The 13,847-nt window shown below is 41.1% G+C and overlaps 1 non-coding gene across 1 annotated transcript; it reads right to left on the minus strand.

Moving 5' to 3' along the window:
- Positions 1 to 456: 456 nt before the first annotated feature.
- On the minus strand, positions 457 to 618 carry LOC124066557. Its single transcript, XR_006844627.1, has one exon. It is a non-coding gene; the product is annotated as a U1 spliceosomal RNA (small nuclear RNA).
- Positions 619 to 13,847: the final 13,229 nt, after the last annotated feature.

The raw sequence follows: 13,847 nt of genomic DNA on the forward strand, positions 1-13,847 counted from the left end.
TACACAGTGACCTGATCATCTATCCCGCAGGAATACCAAGTGTTCCTGTTTGTCTTTCGCACTGTTGAGCTTTCTTCAAGAGAAGAGGAAATGGAGGGTGGGGAGGAGCAGATGTGGTTGATTGTGAGATGTAGAGGTTTTCTTTTTCCCTTTTTTCTTCTCCACAAACTGTTACCAATGCAGAAGGTTAATGCCAGCACAAGGTCGGATTTCCCTGTTTTACTTTACATCAAGCAGAGGGAATCAACACAAGCTTCTCAACAAACTCAATATGGTCCATGACCATGAAAATTACATGACCACCACCACCACCAGGCACAAGAAGAAGAAGAAGAACCAACTTTATTGACAGTATATATATTTTTACATACACATACTGAAATTGACTTCTGCATTTGACCCATCCTTAGTTGAACACACATGCAACACCCGGAAAATTACATGCAGTGAAACACACACAAGAGCGCGAACGCAGTCCCCCACTACCAGAAATTATGCAGTCGACATTCCCACATTTGGGGAATTCGCAGGGGTCAGCACAGCCGGAGTGCAAAGGCTGAGCCTCGCCCTGGGTGAACCACCTTGGTGATCATGGTATCTCCCCTGCCAGGTAAGTATGATATACAAAATAAGAGAGTGGATGAACAGTGTACATTATATTAGACACTTTGACATGTCAGAAAGAAAGCACAGTAAAGAGAGTATTAAAATGAATTCATAACATTTATGTCTGTCTGTTTCTGTTGATGCACTTAAGCTGTGCACGATGACCTTGAGCTGTGCAAGAAGGCTTCCTGGGACACTGAGCCCTCATCAATCTTATTGATTTCACCTTCCTGCTAGGAAAAGTTAAAATGTCTGACATGAGAAGGTTTTATTCCCCCGGCCCCCAACCCCAACCTATGCATTACCCGTGCCTTCATAAACCTCAAACCTCTGTCCTCCAAGAAAGACAATTAAAGTTAATTATGATAAGTGTTAAAAAACTATCATTTTTATTACATTTTCTGTCATTTCAGAAGAAGGTGTTCCCAGCGTGTCACTGATTTTTGACATACACTTTTATTTATTCTAAGTATCAAATGAAGTTTCTTTAAATGACCTTGTCCCACAGCCACACATGCTGAGAGATTGTAGGTGGCTCTTTTGTTCACAACATTAAAATCGGTAATGCGCTGCCATAATAATAAGCAATAATGAGGCAATATGTATGAAACCTTACAAAGGAGCAGTAACCCAGCTTCAGTCAACTGTCATCTAACCTGGGGCAATGCCTTTCAACTTTCTCAGGGGTGAATTCTTTCATAATCCTCCTTCCAGCAGAATCCAGCAGACTTCACAGGTTACAGTCAACAAAAAGAAAGAGAGAAGAATTTGATCATTTGTTGAGAAGCAGTCATGTTTTTTTGCAATTAGTTAATTTTAGCCATGCTTGTGGTATGGCTTCATGAATCTCAGTGTCTGACCAGACTTTAAATATCTCAGCAGCAACTGGATACATTGCTGTTAGATTTTGCAGAGACATTCATGGTCCAAAGAAGATGAATCCTAAAAACTACAGTGACCCCCTGACTTATCCTCCAATGCTACTATTGGAGCAAAGTTTCACATATCTTCAGAAGTATCTCATTATTTAGCAGACAAGTTGGAGAAAATTTTCTACAGACATACAGACATGGTGCGCAGCGGTCGAATCCTGAAAAGTAGACTAAATCTCTAACTGTTCCTCTAATGCTACAGATCTGAAGTGAGTTTTCCAAACCCCTGAAGCTACATTAGCTGGTGCTAGCATAATACGCTAGTCGAGTTGAGTTGCATTTTGGGTCATGTAGGGACTGGGATTTGAAAAAAAAAGTGTGGACAGTATCTCTGGTTCTGCTGCATCTGTTTTGATACTGTAGATGTAATGTAGATTGTAAGTCTGACTATGTGAGAGGAATGCCAGGCTAAACTGACAGGACTACTCGTTTAACATATCAGTGCTTTCAGTATCCAATAACAGTGCACCAGTCTCCTTAGCTGTTATGTTCTGGCTCTGTTTCACCTGTTCTGGATCTGCCACTGTTTTGTGAGTGTGTTCTGAACCCATCTGTGTAAGCAGCTGGTGTTCCTGCAGGTCCTCAGCTTTCACTTTTATCAAGATGCTTTTCTCATGTTCATCCCACCTACTGTGTTTGGACCCTCTCCTTGAGCTTAAAAAAGGCACTTTCTAAACTTGTTTACCCAATGTATCTGTCTGTCTGTCTGTCCCTGCCATTTGAAGCCATTGAGCACATTAATTTTCTTTCCTATTTTGTGATTTCGACTCATGCTTACTTTGAAAACAAAAAGCCCGGTGTACTCTCAGTTGTTTAATCAAAATCGGTATTCACATACTGTACCTTTGAAGACACAAGACTTTCATCTTGCAGCAAAAAAGTCAGTCTCACTGGGTTTAAAACAATACCAGCATGAATCGGCATTCCCATCGTCTTCCCAAGCAAGGTCAGCAGCAAGGCATGTGTGGAACCAAAAAACAGAAACTGCATGGAACAAAAACGAAGTTTCAGATGGAAAAGCTGTTGGCAGTGTTGCCATAGGCTAAACTGACATAAAATTACATCAAACATGTTCATAATCAAGGTGACCATGAATTCTGTTTTCTGGTAGAAAGCTTGTTTGGCTTTCTGATAAACCATATATTTGTTTGTTTTTTTTTTTGTTTTTTTTAAAATACATTATTTAAAAGCAAAACACAAACTGCATTGATTAAAATTTTTGACCACAAGGCATAAAAGACACACAGCATTGATGTATTAGTGCCTTATAAAAGTGGTACGGATAAAATGGTCTACCTTAGCAACAGTCACACTGAAATGTGTTTTTGGAAGTGGAGGAAGGTTTTTCTACTTGATTCCAGTGGGAGCAAAGAAGTTTTTAGAGTAAATACTGCATAACCACAAAACAGAAGAAATTAAACAGCTGCACAGAGCTTCAGAGTCATTGGTTCAAGCCTTTCTCACAGTACATGCAGTATTTCTATTCAGCTGAAAAGTTATGTATGGTTTTGAAACTCTGTTCTATAAACAGTATAGCGGCCATTTCGCCGCACCTCTTTGATTCCGGTCAACACAAAGCAATCAGTATTCGTATGCTTCCTATGAGAACGTGCGTTTCCCTTCCTTAACAGCCAGTAGACAAATTCACTGGAATTCCTTAATCTCCAATCATTTTCATCTCCCCAAGCAGCTTCCATCATGTCTTTTCTGACATTAACCTTCACAGGCAATGTCAAACTACAGCTTCCGCTCTCAGGACTCCCCGTATGTGCCAGGAGTACATACAAAGTTTTCATGCCAAGCTCCATCTGCTTGTAATGAACTACAAAAAACAATGAAATCACACCCCCTAGTCACCATAAATCAGTAATTTTAAGTGACCGAGGGTGACAGTGTTGGCTACTGGGCTGCAAAGATGTTATCTGACAAGAACAGATCATCAGTGAAGGCCACCGCCCCCACCGCCGCCCCCTTATCAGTGCAAGCAATGAAGACTAGATGATAGGTTTTGGCGGTGAGGTAAATGCCAAATCACTTTAGCGTCCTCTCAAGGTTTTTGATGAGCATCAAAGCCGAATATCCACCTGCTGTTTAACAGCTGTGAAAACCTTGCTGTCAGTTCTGACCACATGCTAGACTGGACCAAACGGAAAAACTAAAGATCTTCTGTCAGTTGCTAGAATATTATCAATTAGTGCTCCAATGGAGACATTGTGATTAAATTCCTCATTAAGTGGTGAGTTTAAGGATAACTAAAGGATAACTAAACAAACATTCTCCTCCTGTCCATATCAAAAGCTTCATTGTGTATTTGATGCCTTTTCTTTGTTGGTGGGTACTGTGTTGGCTTGGCAGGTTACCATTTTGGTTTGGTCTCTGAGAAAATTTGAGGTAAAATAAGTAGCTATGATTTGTGAATTTCATCTAGTGAGGCAGGTTTGTGACACGGCAGCTTAAAAAGGCAGTAAAGTACAATGCACAACTGGCTTAGACTGAGCACCATCCTGCACAGTGTTTGACTTTTCAAACTCGTTCATACCCAGAAATAGTGCTGTGACCTTGTTAAATTGAAGATATTAATTAGATTTCACTGCCTGGTACTCTTTCTGTAAAAACCTCAAGACAGACTCTCAGGATTCTCTGAGGTCGGCTTTGTTTAAACTCCCAAGGCATTAAAGGAGCCTCCTACAGAGAAACATCTGAAATTTTCTTGTTGGCTTGGTGGGTACAGTGCCAACCTTGAGATTACAAAATTGTGATTTTGAGTCTGGCTTGATATTTGCAATACACCACCGTTTTTGTTGCTCAGCTCTCTTGATCTCTTTCTGACTCTTTTGAACTCGTGTATTCTGTGTTTCTTTTCTTAGCTAACTTGCTTCGTTTCACTTTTCCTCCATCTTTGTGTCTTTCATTTAAATCCAAGTACATCACATCCTTTTAAAAGTAATAGTTTGAGTGCCTTGTCGAAGTATTATTTGCCATCTGCCATTTTGACTTTTTCAGCCTGTTTCAGCAACATAGGAAACATTTTCTGAGACTTAAAGAGGGCATCACAAATGGAGCTATCACACTCTTCTCTTTGGGCTTCTTGCTGAGAAACTTCCCAACCTTAATCACTTTGTGACAGTTTAATTAAATAAAATCACACAAATCAGAACATCTGTTTGCTTGCCTGTCTGGCTGCTTTTCTCTATTACTGCTGCTAGAAAAACACTTGTTTTCTAGCCATAATCAACAGGAGACGGAGACTTTTCTTCTGCTTGGTCTCAAGCACTTCCGATCCTAGAAGAAAAGAAAGGCTCTTTGATTTGCTGAATTGATGACACTGAACCCAATAATGTGCAAGATTCTGAAGTTCTGTGACATTTAAAAGTATATGTGTCTTCTTTGCTGCTTGCCTGTCATATTTAATTTTTAGAGATTCAGTACTAGTTTTCAGCTCCGAATACATTTGAAATAATTAATTTCAGCTTCCAGCTAACTGTCAGTGTTTCCTAACAGTAGAGGTGAAATTCTGATAAGTTTAAAATGATATTTATGCATTTTTAAGCAAGCACTGTTGTGATAATTAAATAGAAAACTTAACCATTATACTATTGCTAATAGTTAAGTAAAGAATTTGGATATTTCACACACAAGACTTGAAAACAATATACTGTGTAGGCTTCTAAAGTGTTTCAACAGTTGGCTCCATATGCACTTACAAGCCGACGCTTTAAGGTGCTCTTACTTCACCTTCCCAGACAGCTGACAGCTTCAGAGGAGTCGGATGGAAAGGCCGTAACCTCTGGAAAGTTCTCCAACTGAGCTGCGCTCTGACCTTGGTCACTTTTAGACGGTAATTAATTAAACCACATGATTCCTGACTTTCGGCTTGGCCTGCACCTGCCTGTGTGTGTTTAATGAGTGTGTTTGGTTTGCGTGAATGCATGAGGAAGAGGAAGAACTCCACCGATTATGTGTGAGAAAGCGTGTGTCTGCGGGTGAAAGCTGCATCAGACTGAGTGATATATGACGATGAGGAGTAGAGCTGGACATCATCCGGCAACCAGGTCTCTCTCTCCCACACACACACACACACACACAGAAGCTCACAGTGAGCTGGGTCAGCAGTGAGGGACTTCTGAGCCAGCAGTAGGTTAAAGTCTTAATGACAGACATTTCTCTCAGGAAACTTCTTTCCATATGTTACGGGGAGACTCCCTCAAATCATCATTTTTCACCTTGTTAGAAGAGCTTCTTTGGCTTAAGACAGCAAGAAACAGGCCAGAGGAGGAGCTGGAGGGAGGAAGAGGAAGGAGGAAGAGAGGAGATGAGACATCAGAGGAGGTGAGTAACAAAGAAAGAGGAGGAAACCGAGTTTGTTTGTTTTTCATAACCTGCCGTGTGTTTCTTGGCTTTTGTCCTCCTTACAGATAAAAGAAGGGAAGCCAAGGGAGTGCAGGAGAGCTCAGGTGACAGGTGGATTGATAAAAGATAGAAGATTTTCCATAATTCACGGAAAGCCATATCTTCCTGATGCTCGTGGGATTACAGGAATGAATGAAGAAATTCAGATGAAACAAAGAAAGAAACAGAACAATAAAAGAGGTGAGCTGGGAGGAAAGAGATGGGAAATAAGGGCAGGTTGTTACATTTTCTCTATGTTTTAATCTATATTTTAAGGAGTTTCTCTGTTTGGTGTTGCTCCCATGCGATTCCACATTTCCCTGCACCTCAGACAGGATTATCCTGATGGATGACGCATCACAGCACAACACCTGTCACAGAAAGAGCTCATCTGACACAAGCTGATCTGTGTTGCAGGAGAAAGAGCGCGGAGACTCCAAACCAACCCGCTACAGGCTGATCTCCTGCACGCGAGAAACACTTTTAACAAATCCTCTCTGTGTATTTGCATTAGTATGTACACCATTACGATTGTCAGTACTCGCTGTGTGTGGTAAGTTTTATTCATCCACAAAATTCTGTGCTTGATGATGCAAGCTGGGCCAAAAAGTTGCAAGAAAGACTCAGCGGGAGGACGTCTAATCATCTCTTTACAGGATAAACCACAAGATGATGAAAACTAATGTTTTCAACTTTGACCGTTTGCTTTCCATTTGACCTGAGACTCTATCCGATACAAACATAATGCTGAAAACAATTAACATCATACTTTGAGAAACCATCCTCTGCTGACTGAACAGCAGACAGAAATCTGCAGTGAGTAAGGCACAGGGTTTATTTGCTCAGAGTATGACACCTCCTAACACCGATGGATGTTGTGAGGTAGGTTTGCTGTTCATTATGTTCTGCCACTAACAGTCATCACACCAAATGTCAAAGAGTCAAGTCATGCGACTTAGAGATAAGGGACAGAAGGATAAAGATGGAGGGGGCAGCTTAAATCCAATGCTGAGGATCATTCTTGAAGACAGACACGGGTTATCGCCGCTACACGCACCATTTTATATCACATGACCTGCGTTCTGCACTTCGACAAGTCACATGCTAACAGCCGAGCAAATTTCATTCGCTGCAGAAAGCTGTGACACGCAAAGGAAGGTTTTGGAAAATGCCAGTAGAACGAAGTGAACCTCACGTTTAAAATATTGCATGACAAAATAATAAGAGACAAACCCAAAGATTATAAACGTAAAATGTAAAAAAAAAAAACTCAGAAAGAAAGAATTAGAGATTAGTGGAATTAACAGGCAGACAGAAGAGAAGAGAAAAGCAGTAAAGAATGTCTACAAATGGTTCTGTGGGTTTACCACCAGCACTGAGAGAGAGAGAGAGAGAGAGAGAGAGAGAGAGAGAGAGAGAGAGGAGGTGAGGGGAAAAAAAATTATTTTGATGAATTGCCAGTGTTTAATTCCAAGGCACTGTGGTCATGCTTTAGTGTACTCTGAGAGATTTCTGGGATATGTATGGCCTCGATACAGAGTCGAATAAATAACAACACAAGAAAACTGTGCAGTTTGTATGTGTGTGTGTGTGTGTGTGTGTGTGCTGGCCCACACAACACTTGGTGGTGATATCATCTTTCTTTGATTTACTTCACATGTCGCAGTATTTTTCTGCTCTTAGGGGATAAATGCCTTGCTCAGGGGCAGTTTCCAAGAATTTACTTCATCAGTTTACTTCAGTTTCCAGTTTACTTCAGCAAAGATATTTAAAGCGTCTGACACTCTTCAACCGTTGTCTCTACTCTGTCTCTCTTTTTAATCTTTTATCCCCATTTACCATTTTTCCAACCTTGTCTGCGGTTGTTTGTTGTCCGTGTGTTGACACCGAACCAAAGGCACAAGAAGCTCTCTTCATAACGTTTCACTCATATCTATAAGCAACACACCAACAACAACCCTTACTGCTAAGTTGGTTTTTTTAACTTTACTGTTCAGATTTTGGCATTGTGTATGTTTGGATTTACACCTTATTGCTGCCCAACAGTTTCCCTTAAGGTAAATGAGGCTTTTTGTTTTTGCTCTTCATTTCATTGTTGAAACAGTTGGAAGCAGCTGCTGCTAAAATACCACCTGCACAACCCACATTCCTGGGCACCAAAAGGCCCACCTGTTTACTGGAAAAGGTACAGTGAAAAAGAAAAGCAGTCAAGCAAACTGTTAAACTTTGCTTGCGAGCAAGCTGCCAACCAGAAGCTGTCAAAACGAGCCTTGTAAGCTACCGACTTGCCATAGCTTTTTGACATGAGAGGAATCTTGGCTTTGTTTACTTTTTAGGTCTTTCTTGTGAGCTATGCAGCATTTAAACATCTCTCATCGTCTGTGTTCTCCTTGTCCAGCTCTGCAAGCATCAGCTCTTCTTCCCTCTCACCACTGAACCGATCCATTGATCTCTATGTGTCTGATCAGAGCAACCACACATACACACACACAATTGTACGACTGACATTATTGAAACTGTTTGTGTGTGTGTAGCTGCATTTGCATTTAAACAAGCTGGGTATTTTTTTTTGTAAAATAATGTTTTTGTGCCAACATTTGCACGTAGGTATGAAAGTGTGTGTGTGTGTGCGATGTGAGTAATTTGAACTCTGGAGTTATAGGTTGTTGTACAGTTTTTTTTCAGTGAGGAGTCGCACAGTTTAATTTGCACACGCTGATGCTCAGACAGTCAATTTAATCCGTCTAACGTAGTCATCAGCCAGTTTTTTGCTGTTCATTTTTTTGCCTTTGTTCCGCCCATCACTCCTTTTCGCAGCTTATCTACAATGAAATGAAGTGATAAAAGAAATAAGAAACAAATAAAATTGAAAATGTCTATGTAGACCAGTGGGCCAAAACTGGCCTCCGCTTTTGATGCTGTGTCATTAATGCTCAGTCTGCAGAACAGAATTATATCTGTGCCAATATGCTGTTTTGATGTCTCAATCCAATTTCTGTAAGCGACCAAAAAAATGAGTTCAGCACAATGAAACCTCCTTTTTGTCATTCAACAAGCCCGGTCTCATTCCCAGGGCTGCCCTGTTGAGATACTGAGGGACAGCATCTCAACCAGACGCAGAAGGCACCATTTAGGTATCACTGTTGCACATGTTTATGGATGTGAGGGGGTATGTGCTGTAATTCTTCATATTCAAACATTTTTTACTACTATATTTTCTTTTCAGTTATACTCCCATTAGCAAACTGAATTTACTGTGAAGCCTTCCTTACATGGAGAGTCTTTTAAATAATTGGGCCTTTAGAAAAACAGTTGAATGTCACGTTCTTGAAAATACATAACTGCATTAGACCATTAAGGCTTTGAAAATTCTTCCAAGACCTCTAACACAGGCCCCGAGACCAGGACGACCCGGATGGCACTGGGTTTCATTAATATGAAGATGCTGTGTTGACTGTGTGCCTCTGTTGCTCACATTTCCATTTTCTCTGCTAAATCAGAATGAATCACATCTCTTCATTAATAAATCCGAGGAAAAGCAAAAGTGTTCATGTGAGCTTCAGTCTTCAGAGCTTTGTGTTGATGATATGCTTTGGGCACACCTACCAGCACAACTGAAAATACACAGCTGCCTTAGCTCCTGGCTTATAATGAATTATGTAAATCTCTGCCTTTTGTACTTATAATGGCTCTAATAATGATCAGCAAGAGAATTAGACCCACTGCTGTCAGGAGCACAGCCGGGTGGCCCTATAAGCTCACTATGCAAGTTGCATAAGGTACCCACAAATTATACAAAGGCCCCAAACCTTCATATCAGCAGTGTTTCTAAGCTTCAGCTCAGAAAAAATGTGCGACACATTCATAATAATAATATTAATATCCACTATAGAAAATATTCTATTGAACAAATATTGTTAGTTCACACCTCATTCTCCACAAAAAGTAAGCAAATTATTTTAAAGAAAGGAGGATAGCGGTGGGAGCCTCGGGGTGTCAGGTGTGTCTGTGTGGCAGTGGCACGAGGTTTACATGGCTGATGTGTCAGGTAGGAGGGCCCCTTAGCAGGACAGGGCCTCAGGGAGGTCAGGAACGGCTCTGCTCGTTTGTTCGCTCATTAGTTTCAGAAGTTTCAGGCTCCAGTTTCATGATTATGATTTGGCTGAAGTTGGAATCTGTAGCCCAGAAAAGTCTGAAGAACCAAATTTTACATGGGATCAATTATCCAAAACATTATTGTAATTTTTAGATTGTTTTCTGCTTTTTTGCTTAAACCACAAGTTAATCACTAACATTCACAGAGACACACTTCAACATCAGTTCGTCTTTATCTTGTCTTTTTGAGGATTGATGCCTGTTTACTGTGGAGTAAACATGGCATGTAATCTCCAAAAGTCACTCCTGTGATGGTAAACAAACATCAGACGAGTCTTTTAGTTATTCAAACGCAATTAAGCTATGAGGGGCAGCTGCCAAAGGTTGGGCAGGTAGTAATCCATCAGCATATGTTGAAGAAGAAACAGATTTGTCATGGGGCTGATTAGTTGTGAGCTGAGTTGAAACTTCAAATGTGTGGTAATCAAATGGCAGAATGAGTCAAACACATTTTTCAAAGTTTATTTCAGCTTATGGTTTAACCGAAGTCTAAATCTAACAGCTGCTCATTCATTCTCAAATGTCACACATACACAGGCAGCCACGAGTGGAATAAAACTACTGTGTCACGTAGCCGTCTTTGGCTGCAGCTGCACATTTTAAAACAGACCCTCTCTGATTGTATGAAGGAAAAGTGGAATTTGTTGTCTTCATTCTTTATTTACCTGCTCCAGTTTGTGTTACCATCCTTTTACAGGTTGACAACAGCTTCCCCCCTCTTTTGTTTTTCAGCTCAGATGATTGAATCCTTCCAACTTTCTCTTTGGGAGAAGCGAAAATATAAGACCAGAAACTAAATGTGAGAGTGAACATTTCATTTACTTGCCAAACACCCTCTTAATTTCACGATAAATTTCCGCCGGTTGTGTGTTGCAGTTTTGATATGCACAGGAACGCGCTGTCCCACTCTGTTATTCCTTTCAGTGCTCTCGCTGGGTGTGCGTGTCCATATGTATGTATGCAGATATGTGGATGGAGCCGTGCATGTGTGTGAGTGTCTGTTCAATGTGATGTCCTGAGGGAATCTGTAACCATGCTTTCCAATTTCCTGTTTATATCAGTAAAAGCAGAATGGGAAAGAAGTGGGAAAAAGAAGGAAATAAATTGAAGCCTGGAGGAAAAGTGTGTAAGATTGTAGATGTTCAGGATTTGGTTTTTGGTCAATTAATTTATTTATAGTGACAAAAATATAATTTACAATGAGATCATTTTTTAGTTTAACATTTTTGTTCTATATTCTCTTCAATTTCAATTACCCTGAAGAGACCATAAAGGAAAAGGACCTTTTGAACCGCTGTGGTCAGTGTTCTCTGCGCGACAGGAAGTGGTCACGTGATGAATGGCATCATTTAATATGATGATTAAAATGACCTTGACTGCAATCATCCCTCTGTTCAAGGTGGACAGCATTTAAGAATCACCTTGCAGTATGTCTTTTTTATCAAAGCCGTTTAGAAATATCAAATCTTCATGGCATTTAAAGTAGAGCAACTTCAGATGTTATACATCAATTTCTTGATAAAATGGCATTTCAGACGGATGCTTGGTAATTCAACTGCATTTTCAAACTCTGATACACCAACAAAGCTGGAATACGTTACAGATGTCCAAATTCTCTACACGTATCAAGTAGGAGATTTTGCAGTTCACATGTGCATCACTTGCACTGTTTTCCAGCCGAGAGGGGGACACTGCAGCACATCCTTCAGGCGTCACACTGAAATGAATGTTTTCTCCGTCATCGACAGACACGGAAGCTGGTAAAAAGTAAATGTTCATCATGACAAAAAATGTCTAAAGGGTGACATTTGCGGTGATGCTATTGGAATACTCATCAGTGATCTTTAGTCTTTAACCTTCATTTCATGTTGTTGTGCGTCGGTTAATGTGTGTGCACGCCTGCGTGTGTGTGTGTGTGTGTTTCAGTGGGGGTTGGCAGACTGTCAGAGCAGGAAACGTGGCAAGACAAATGAGGGGATCGTGGGTTCGAGCCCTGGGCAGCACACAAGCCTGATAGATGGGTGAAGACTGACTTAAAACGTCTGGGTTATTGATGGTCACCCGCCGGCGTTAAAAATACATCGCAGCACTGACCTGAACACACACACACACACACACACACACTCAAAACAGAGCTGTCGAGCTGTTTCTTGCTTTCTCAGAAACTGAACTTTAAAGTGTTTTGAACTTAGTGATGTGATTTCGTTTTCACTTTTCACTTACAAGTTCTGACCCAGGAAAGGAAATCTTAATGCTCCAGCAGACCAAGACATGCGAAAGCCTTCCCAGAACAGTGGAAGCTGTTAGAGCTGCAAAGCTGTCTGTGTATTCAGAATGTGATGTCACTAAAGTCCCTGTTGGTGTGATGGTCACATGTTCCATTACTTTTGTCTATATAGCGTGGCTGCACTCTGAACATTTTCACTAACTCGGCTCGTAGAGAGAGACAGGTTGACATGGTAGTGATAATGTCACATCAGCTCTTCATTTGAAACCGATCTCAGAAACAGGAAATTTTCTGACACATTGTTATGAAAAACAGAGGGGGAAAGAGCAGCAGCCTGCGGCAGACAGGCTGCAAGCTTTTAAAACTCAGTCAAATCGACTCAGTGCAGTGGGGGCCCTAATAAGCGCCGTGCAGAAGGGGGCGGAAGAGATGACAACACAAACAAACCACAGTGCCACCGCCGGTGCTGTTTACTGCATAAGATGAAGGCACAGATGCACAGATGATCTGGGTCTGGCATTTTATTTATTTTGCTGCAATCAAGACACACAAACAAACTTTATTCAAAATATTCAATTGAATAACAAACGCGCATGCTCAGATGGGGCCCTGTTCAGGCCTGGGACAGCTACACACACACACAACTGGTCACACAACCACACACTACACTCCTAAGACACACCTCATTGCTTATTCAGTTACCTTGATGTGTGTGTGTGTGTGTGTGTGTGTGTTTGAGGGGCAAGAGGTCACACTGAAGGGCTATTATTTTCTTTTCTCAGGAAACACTCACGCTGATCTCACACAGCCACACACTGTACAGACATGCATTTGAACAGACATGCACATAAATGCGAGTAATCTCTGTCACATACACACACACACACACACACACACACACAGAGGGAGCAGAGGTTAGCTGCTGAACTGTGGAAAGGGTCAGTACACTCTGACTGTTAATAACAAGAGTCCACGTCAGATTTCATTTCCTGCGTGACTCTTTGCCCTTCCTCTGTCACTTTTCCGTTTTCCTGTGATTTTCCCCTTTGTTTGTTCACCACTTACTGTGTGGAGAAAAGCCTCCACATGCATTTTTTATCTCATGTCTGTTTCAAGTAGTCACATCTCACAAACCAACCAATGCTGATCAAAACTTTCTCTCTCTCTTCTACTCAAAAAGTAGTTAACATATATTTAACACCAAGGTCGTCACAATTCTAACACTCCACTCCAGCACTCCAACAGGTGCCACAGTGATCTGCCAGGCTACCATATGTTTACTGTATAGACAAAAGTATTGGGACACCTGACCGTTACACCAACAGGGACTTTAATGACGTCTCATTCTAAACACAGACAGCTTTGCAGCTCTAACAGCTTCCACTCTTCTGTGAAGGCTTTCCACAACATGTTGGAGTGTTTCTGTGGAGATTTGTGCCCATTCATGCAGCAGAGCATTTGTGAGGTCACACACTGATGTTGGACCAAAAGGCCTGGCTCACAATCTCCGTTCCAGTTCATCCCAAAGGTGTTGGATG

This window comes from Scatophagus argus, chromosome 10 (genome assembly GCF_020382885.2).
Source record: "Scatophagus argus isolate fScaArg1 chromosome 10, fScaArg1.pri, whole genome shotgun sequence".
NCBI lineage: Eukaryota > Metazoa > Chordata > Actinopteri > Scatophagidae > Scatophagus > Scatophagus argus.